This window comes from Trachemys scripta, chromosome 8 (assembly GCF_013100865.1).
Source record: "Trachemys scripta elegans isolate TJP31775 chromosome 8, CAS_Tse_1.0, whole genome shotgun sequence".
Taxonomy (NCBI): Eukaryota; Metazoa; Chordata; order Testudines; family Emydidae; genus Trachemys; species Trachemys scripta.
Window position 1 is genome coordinate 34,425,355 of NC_048305.1, and position 8,849 is coordinate 34,434,203.

The 8,849-nt window shown below is 47.0% G+C and overlaps 1 long non-coding RNA gene and 1 other non-coding gene across 4 annotated transcripts; both read left to right on the plus strand.

Annotated features, from left to right (window-relative positions):
* The first annotated feature begins 3,540 nt into the window (after positions 1 to 3,540).
* Positions 3,541 to 7,380, plus strand: LOC117882215. Of its 3 annotated transcripts, none has more exons than XR_004646958.1 (4): positions 3,541 to 3,691; positions 4,614 to 4,688; positions 6,030 to 6,131; positions 7,079 to 7,380. It is a non-coding gene; the product is annotated as an uncharacterized LOC117882215 (long non-coding RNA). The 3 variants fall into 3 exon arrangements; XR_004646957.1 differs by having other exon boundaries at positions 3,583 to 3,726; XR_004646959.1 differs by lacking the exon at positions 3,541 to 3,691 and adding an exon at positions 4,115 to 4,136.
* Positions 6,641 to 6,839, plus strand: LOC117882318. Its single transcript, XR_004646977.1, has one exon. It is a non-coding gene; the product is annotated as a small nucleolar RNA SNORA74 (small nucleolar RNA).
* Positions 7,381 to 8,849: the final 1,469 nt, after the last annotated feature.

Consider the following 8,849-nt stretch of genomic DNA (forward strand, 5'->3'; position numbering starts at 1 on the left):
GCTTCCCCGTGGGTGCTCCAGCCCTGGAGCACCCATGGAGTCTGTACCTATGGATATGGGTGTGTGAGTGCTGCAGTGAGAAGGGCTGAGTGCTGCAGGAGACTGGGGAGATGGTTTTGAGGAGACTCAGGGCTGGAAGGGGCTAGTGGTATCACCAGCCTACCAGAAGCCAGCATGAGGCCATCGTGCTGTGGGCAGGTGGCTGGTGTCAGGGTTCTGAGTCAAAGCTGCACAGCACAGAGGCATTGTGGGTTCCAGGGCAGGGGGTGACAGAACCCCTCACTGCTCTTGGTGAACCCCCAAAGCATCACAATGTCACTATTTTTTTAATTATTTTTTTAAATTCTTTTCACAGACCTTGTTAACAGACCTTGTTAATAGATACTTGAGGAAAAACAGTGAAATCACCTGGCAGTTCTTAAAAACACTGACGGATTCAGCCTCTTGGACATTCTGCAGATTTCTTGAAATATGTACATCTCCATCTACCACTAGATGGCATCAGAAATTCTTTATTGCTTAAAACCAGTTCTACATTTTAAAATGCGGAGATCTGACAGTATTAAGTAGGGTGACCAGATAGCAACTAGGGTGACCAGATGTCCTGATTTTATAGGGACAGTCCTGATATTTGGGGCTTTTTCTTATATAGGCTCCTATTACCCCCCACCTCCGTCCCGATTTTTCACATTTGCTATCTGGTCACCCTAATAGCAACTGTGAAAAAACGGGACGGGGTGGGGGGTGTTTTGTTTTGATTGCTTACAGAAGTGAATTTCATAGTCTAGCACCAAGTCAGGAGTAAGTTCTGACTTCATATTAATTGACGATTTTATTACTCTGTACGTCAGGAGACAGACTGCTCTAGAAATCCTGGCGCCCTATGCAAAGTGGAAAATGTGGGTCCCTCGCACTGGCTCCCACGATAAAACAGCCACTCCACGAACAATAAAGCCAGCCCTCATGGAGAGGACCTCATTAGACGTTTCCCACTTGAGCACTGACTAATGCATGTGCCTGAGGATCGGTGCTGGGCCTCATTTGTGAAAATCCTACAGGTATGTTTTTCAGTTTACAAAATCCACCTGCTGGCACATCTACGCACACGTGCAAAATATAAAACCACAGGGCCCAGCTGCCTGCTCCAGTGGGAAAGTCCATGAAAGGAGGCTAAAAATATAGACATCTCTTTGAGGCTTTCACAAAGGGCATGGCTACACTTGCAGATGTAGGGCGCTTTGAGTTAAACCAGCCTTCAGAGAGCACAGTAGGGAAAGCGCTGCAGTCTGTCCATACTGACAGCTGCAAGTCTACTGGTGTGGCCACATTTGCGGCACTTGCAGCGGCATTGGGAGAAGTGCATTATGGGCAGCTATCCCACAGAGCACCTCTTCTCAGTCTGGAGCTGTGGCTTATGGGAAGGGAGTGGGAGGTGCGAGGCATTCTGGGTCCTGTCCCAACGCCCTGTGATGCATCGATTTGCATCCCAGCAATCTCTGTGCTTCCATCCACATTTGGCGCCATCTTTCAATGTTTTTGTGCTGCGTGCTCTGTCTTCTCTTTCGGTCTGCAGGAATGGAGCCCGAACTGCTGAGGAATATGCTTACGAGTCTTGCCAGCACATCACGTTTGGCAGTCGAGTTACTCCTTAAGATCCAAACTGAGGGTGAGGACTCCGACGATGATATTGACTCAAGTAAAGCATACGACACAAGATTGCTTGTGGCATTCACGGACATGCTCACCTAGCCTCCGAGTACATTAATCGGAAGGGGTATTTCTCTATGGTTCTCTAGGCACTTGTGGATCACCGTGGGCATTTCATTGACATTAATGTAGGCTGGCCCAGAAAGGTGCATGACGCACACATCTTTCGGAACACTGGCCTGTTCAGAAAACTGCAAGCCAGAACTTTTTTCCCAGACCAGATCACCATAGGGGTAGTCGAAATGCCCACTGTGATCCTTGGAGACCCCGCTTACCCTTTAATGCCGTGGCTCGTGAAACCCTACACAGGGAACCTTGATAGCAGCAAGGAGCGGTTCAACAACAGGCTCAGCAGATGCAGAATGACTGTGGAGTGTGCTTTCGGTCGTTTAAAGGGCCACTTCTCAGAGTAGCAGCCGTGTTAGTCTGTACCCGCAAAAAGAACCGGAGTACTTGTGGCACCTTAGAGACTAAGAAATTTATTAGAGCATAAGCTTTCGTGGGCTACAGTCCACTTCTTCAGATGCATAGAATGGAACATATATTGAGGAGATATATATACACACATACAGAGAGCATGAACACCGTATGGGAAGCTGGACCTGGCCGATAACAGCATCCCCCTAGTTATATCTGCGTGCTGTACCTTCCATAACATTTGTGAAGGGAAGGGTGAAAGATTCACTCAGGCATGGAACTTGGAGGTTCAACACTTGAATTTGAACAGCCAGAGAGCAGGGCTATTAGAGGGGCCCAGCACAGGGCTGCAAGGCTTAGGGATGCCTTGAGGGAGTAATTTGAGGCTGAAAACCACCAGTAATATCTGGTGCCCCGCACGGAAGTGGAGTGCAGTGGTTCCAATATTAATAGGAATCTGTGTTTGCTATGCTGACTTGCAGTGTCTGTTGCTTTCCTGGGCTAAGGTATCTTTTACTTTATGCAGTAATAAAGAATGTTTTCAAAGCCAAAAAATGCATTTATTGAAAAGAAAATTCATTTATTGAAAAGAAACACAACTGCTTGGGAAACAGAAAGGGCAAGGGGGTGGGGAACGGTACAATCACAGATTTGCGTATGTCCTGTTATCAAACTCAGCCTTTGTGTCTGGAGTACTGTGCAATGAGTGCTGCACTTGAGGATGGCTATACTGCATGCTGAGGGGGGTTGAGTGCAGTGGGTAAGGGTCATAATTTGCAGGGCCGGGTGGTGAAGCTACAGGTGTTGGAAGCAGCTGGTGGCGATAAGCATCCAGATGTTGGATTCTGTCACGCTCCTGATCCCAACCCTCACACACATATACTGGGCAGGTTACGTCATGAAGTCCCTTAGTCACTTAAGAGGATGCCAACGGGGGAGGGGGCTGTGGGAGGGATGATCCAGTGTGGGGCTGTGTTACCTATAGACCCAGATCTCCACAGCTAGAGGAGGATGATGTGTCTCTTCTCCCTCCAGGGCTGGGAGAGATGCTGCATGAGAGGCAGCTGGCCCTCTGTCTGGCACAAGACAGGAGGGAGCTACGTGCGACCCCATTCCTCAGCCAACGCGCCCACAGCATGACTCCACAGCCATCCTCCAGCACCTAAAACCGCATCGCATCCCACCACAGCTACAAACCCCATCACCCAACCCACAGCGCCTCGCCTCCCCAGTACCCTGAGCACCCCAGTGCCCCCCATCACCCAAAACCACAGCGCCCAGCGGCGCGGCCCCCATGCACAGATGGCGCCTGAATCATGCGCAGGCGCACCGCACCCACCCTCCCCCCGGCTGCGCCCGCGCCTGCGCATCTATGTCGGGAGGAGGCGGGAAGCAGCCGGCGCTGGGCGGGGTCTGCGAGTGCGCACCCTGCTTCCTCGGTCCAGCGAGCCGCGCCTCCTTCCTTTCCTCCTTCGCCCACCGCCGGACGAGGCTGCTGCGCACGGGGCCTCCCAGCTATCCGGCATGGCAGTGCCCAGAGCTGCCCCCACGTGTAGGGAGTAGCTGGGTACGTGACCCTTGGACATGGGGTGCGGGGCGAAGGTGAGGCTGGGCTGAGCAGCGGGGTGCGGAGCCCTCCTGCGCCGGGCCGGGTGAGCGGCCACGTGCGCTGGCTCCAGCGGGGCAAGGCTGGGCTCCCTACTGTACTGGCCCTGCTCACTTGGGGGCCACCCACGTGCAGCTGTGACCCGGCAGTCTTCCTGTGCCTGTGAGGGGCCTGGCCCTTCGTCCACAGCAAGCCTCATGGGACTGCTGGGCTGGACCCAACAATAACAATCCTCCTTTCGCTATGGCGCCGTTCAGTTGGGGCAGACATGCCGAACCGCTGCCCCGTGGCCGTCGGTTTCAGTAAGGGCCACAAGGTGACGAAGAACGTGTCAAAGCCCCGGCAGTGCCGCCGCAGAGAGCACCTGACCAAACACACTAAGTTTGTGCGAGACATGATCAGAGAGGTCTGTGGCTTTGCTCCCTATGAGAAACGTGCTCCCCCCGTAGTGAAGACCTGCCCTCAGTGAGGCACAGACAGGGAAGTGACCTGCCCACTAGCCGCCCAGCGGCAGGGCCTGGGACTAAAACCCAGGTCTCCCGACTACCAAGTTAGTGTCCTACATGCTAAGTTGCACTGCCAAATTCAGCTTACTGCTCAGTTGATCTCATTCATGGTGTATTACCAACAGGCTGGCAAGCAGTCCCAAGACCCTTTCACGGGCTGCAGCTCCTGACGTGAGGGTTGGTTTTGAGGCGATTCATTGCAAATATCTAAACTGGGTTAGATCTGCACCTAAACCCCATTTTCTGTACATGCACATAGAGATGAGAAGGGAACAGGGTCTGTTTATTTTATTTTAAAAATATATCTGCATGGGCTTAAGTCAGTGCTGGTGAAACTAAAACGTTTTGGGTATTTATGCTGATGTCTTTTCTTTCAGGGAAGATGGTGAAAATGTGAAAAGGGCAAGAAAAACAAGCATGCAAAAGCAGAAACTTCCTTCTTCCTCTGAGAGGTTGGTGTTAGCAAAAATGTTGTTAATAGAAAGTAGTCTTATGAAAAATATTGTTGGTTATATGATGCTTAACAATGAGTAAAAATATGCTGAACAGTCCCTACCCTGAGTCTTAATTTTTTTTTAATGAGCTCTTAATTTTTTTAGCACTTCTTGTGGCCAGTTGCATGCTTCTTAGGCAGTGCCATGAGGCTCTAAAGCACTTGTCTGTACTCAATGGTGATGAGCTATTGAGGGTCACTTTATACCTGTGATAGTGTTATACTGCTTGTAGAGTATTTGCCTCGTAAAACCTGGGTCAGGGAAGTTGTATTAATTTTGACTGATAACAGGTTTTTGTGGTATTTAGCGTTCCTTACTTGATATTAATGCAGCAGTCATCTGGATGCTAATACACTTGAATTTACATTTGTCCACACATATCTTACTCCCCCAAAACCCATTTAATCTTCTGGAGCCTGACTTTTTCTTTTTAAATATTTAGGTTGGCTAACATGTGCTTGCAAATACCATGACTGTGTGCTTGTTTGTGTGTAAAATTACCTGCTGGATGTATAACTTAGAACTGTGACTTATTTATTTGTATAATGGGTAGGGCCAAAGAATTTCCATAAAGGATCAAAGTCCCATTGTGCTAGGTACTGTTCAGATAAGTAATAAAGAAAACAGTCCCTGCCCCAGATAGCTTACAGTCTAGGTGTCAGGATGCAACTGATAGTAACATGGACCCTACTTAGTGGGTGGCAGGGAGGAAGAGGTAATAAAACAGTTTAGCAAAAGAAACAGCAGTCTCAACATGCTTGCCCAGCCAGTGCTATGTACTGGAACTTGTAGACATGACAGAGGTTGGCTTTAAAATGGATAGGATTATGATTTTACAAACTGTAGGCCCAGTTTAGCCTTTTTAGCTTGGAGGAGTGCCTGGAATCTCTCTGTTCCTGTTTTATTTCAAAGCCCTCACAGCAATTCTACGGAACCAATGACCTTCTTCCCTCTGCGAATTGGGCTTGTGAACTGAATTTTGATTTCTAGAAGAGGAGTACTTTTAGATGTGTAACTGTTTGTTTTTCAGATCAATGGATGAAATACACAAGACTTTGTGCATTTCTATAAATTATTTTATGCAGCATATGTGGGGAAATTCCTTTTAATAATTACAGTGAGGCAAAGGGATCAAAGAATATTTGGTCAACAAACCCTGTTTTATGTGGAATTCTTTGTAATGTTCACTTCAAGGAACTTCCTTATTTCTTCCACAATTCAAATGCCAGCTGTCCAATATGCATTAGTTTAAAAGATGTCTAACACTCAAGATGTGCTGTGTCTCTCTGCTCTGTTTAGGGTATTATAACTGGTCTGCAGCTTATGCATCCATAAGGGGAACAATGTAAACCAAGAGTCTCAGCAGAGCAAAGAGCTTTCTGCAAAATGAAGACTTGACAGGTAACTCTTCCTTAGGCATTGAAAAGATCTAATGAGCCTTAAATATGGGAGCAGCCAATGAAGCACATTCAGTTCTGTCTTAAGAAGAAAGCTGTTGTTCTCATCTCAATCTTAGGAAATGTCTCCTTTGGGCTGAGCTCTGTAGATGTGAAACCATATTTAATGCAGTTGGGGTGTGGGGAGGGGAGAAACCTTTGAAATTTCCTGGTGTAAATCCCTCTATGAGACACAAACAGTGATGGGCAAATTGAATATTTGGTAATATTCAGAATACTCAGCCTTTGCTGGTATTTGAATGGGGTGCCTGCTGGGGTAGCACTTCCAGCCTGGGAGTGCTAACCAATGCTCCCCTAGCTCAGTGTGGCTTGTAGCAGATTGCTAGAGGAAGAGTTTTTCAGGGAGACAAGACCCAAGTGAGGGGACTTGAGATATACACTACTCAAAGGAATGCCCATTTGTGGGTATTTCTCTTACACACTTTCCAAAGCATGGAAGATCTGTTTCGTTAATCCAGCAGTTGTCAGCTGCCCAGTGCAGTTCTGTGCCTGTGCTAGTGTTACACTGCTGGGAGAAAAACGTGCCATCAGTGTTACCTGGTACTGCTGGTACTGTTCTAGTGCCCATCAGTGCCAGGTTTTGATAGCACTTTGCATCCTTGAGAGTGGAATAACTCTCTGTAGAGTTAGTCCTAGACTGGATGCGAACACAATCATTTCCGTGCTGTACTGTAATATAAAATGTGGCCGCAAATGCTTTTTTTCCCTCCCCTGATCCACCCTTCTGAAAATGAGGCACAGGGTGGTTAATTGGCCAATCATGGGTTTTTTTTCATATAAAAATGCAGACAATCCCCACCCCAGTTTTTTTTTTTCCCCCCTGTGAAATATGGATCTTTAGGGCTCCACTGGCTGACTTGTGGTTTTTTTTTTTTTTCTCCTTTCTTCTAGTTACAGATAAAAGCCTTCTCAGTTGGACTGATCATTGCAGAAGTGAGGCTAGTGGGGCCAGCAGTAGTTGCCTGAAAAGAAGAGAGGAACTGTTGCTGTTGCTTTAAAGAGTGACTGCCAAGATATTTAGAGAGGTGGGAGTGAGCATGTGAGTAGTCCCATGCCTTGAATGGGACTATTCCTGTGCAGAAGTGTTTGCAGGGTGGGAGTCTAGTAAGATAAAACATGAAAGGCGGGGAGAAGGATGACATCGATTGTTGGTTTCCTTTCACCCTTTTATTAAAATTGTATTTAAAAATAAATTTAGGCTTTTTGTTTTGTTTTTGTTTCAGTTGTTTGTTTAACCCTGCCTGCTCATCTTGTTGAAATTAGTCCTTTAACTTTGGAAATCCATATTTTGGCTGCACCATAGCCCATTGACCACCCTGCCTGCTTGGGGTTAGTGATCAGCAGTTCCCTGTGTGAGGGAAGGGGATGTTCTGAGGTGGTTGTGCCCCATGGGTGTGTGAAAGTCAGTTCCAGCTCCTCCCGGGTGACAGGGACTCCTTAAAACCTGCCCCTGGGATGAGGAAGTGCCAGGACCTTCTGTTTCATGGGGGTGAAGGCGCATGCTGGGTGCCTGGTAACCCATTCTCTACTGCCTTCACATTACCTCTGTTTCTGGTGTGGGTAGGGGAGAGGTTCTGGTATCCAGTCTCTCTTCCCCCTGCCACAAAGGAGCTGCTCCCTGTAGGGGATGGGCTTTTTAATGTGTGTCCTGGAAGGAAGTAGTCCTTGGAACTCTTTCTGCTCTGACAGTCGTAACTTTGTGGCCTTGGGCAAGTCACTTAACCTCCCAGTACATCAGTTTCTTCATCTTAATCTCTGAGGCAGGTAACTATATATACTATAAAAAGGGATCATTAAATCATCTACTATGACCTCATGTGGCTTGTGAGTTCAAATTAATTAATGCTAGTAAAGCATTTTATGAGTGCATTGGAAGGTACTATAGACACCACACACAGGGAAGACAGTCCCTGCCTCAAAGGGCGTCCTTTCTAAATGTTTCCCCCCTTGTATGGGGTTCCCCCTCCCCAAGTTAGGGAAACAAACTGTGTGGGAAGTATGGTCAAGTGCATAAAATAAACTGAAACAAACAGAAAAGCATTCTGTTTTGAGCTAAAACAGGGGTTTCCAAACTGTGATACACATACCCCTGGGGGTATGAGAGGCATCTTTAGGGGAGTACACAAAGAGAAATTGTGTAATGGTGGATTTTATTTATTTTATTTATTGCATTTTCATAATAAGCTACTCAGACAAAGCTTTAAACTTGGTGGGAATTTGCAATATAAAATCTGGTAGTAAATTAACTTCAAGCTGTACCAATGAGAACCCTCATCTCCAGTCACCCTACAGCGCGTGTTCAGTTACCCATCAATTGTCCAGTCTGAGCTCAGCACTTAGGGGTTTTTTTGGGTTGTATACGTCTCACTATATCTGTATGTAGCAGTGAAATATGGACAGATGGCTAAAGACAGGTAGTGTTAAGAATACAAAAAGTATCAGTGATGAGAAGGGTGGGGTACACAGGCAGCTGATAGATCTGGACAGGAGTAGGCAATAAGAAAAGTTTGGGAACTTCTGAGCTAGAACAATATGTTTGTAACAGTAATTGTTTAAAAAAAAAAAAAATCCCCCGAGTGACTCAAGTTGCCAGTTTTCCCTTACACTGGCTTTAACATGAGCACAAGTTTGTACACTGTGTGAGAGTTGTTTATGGGATTGA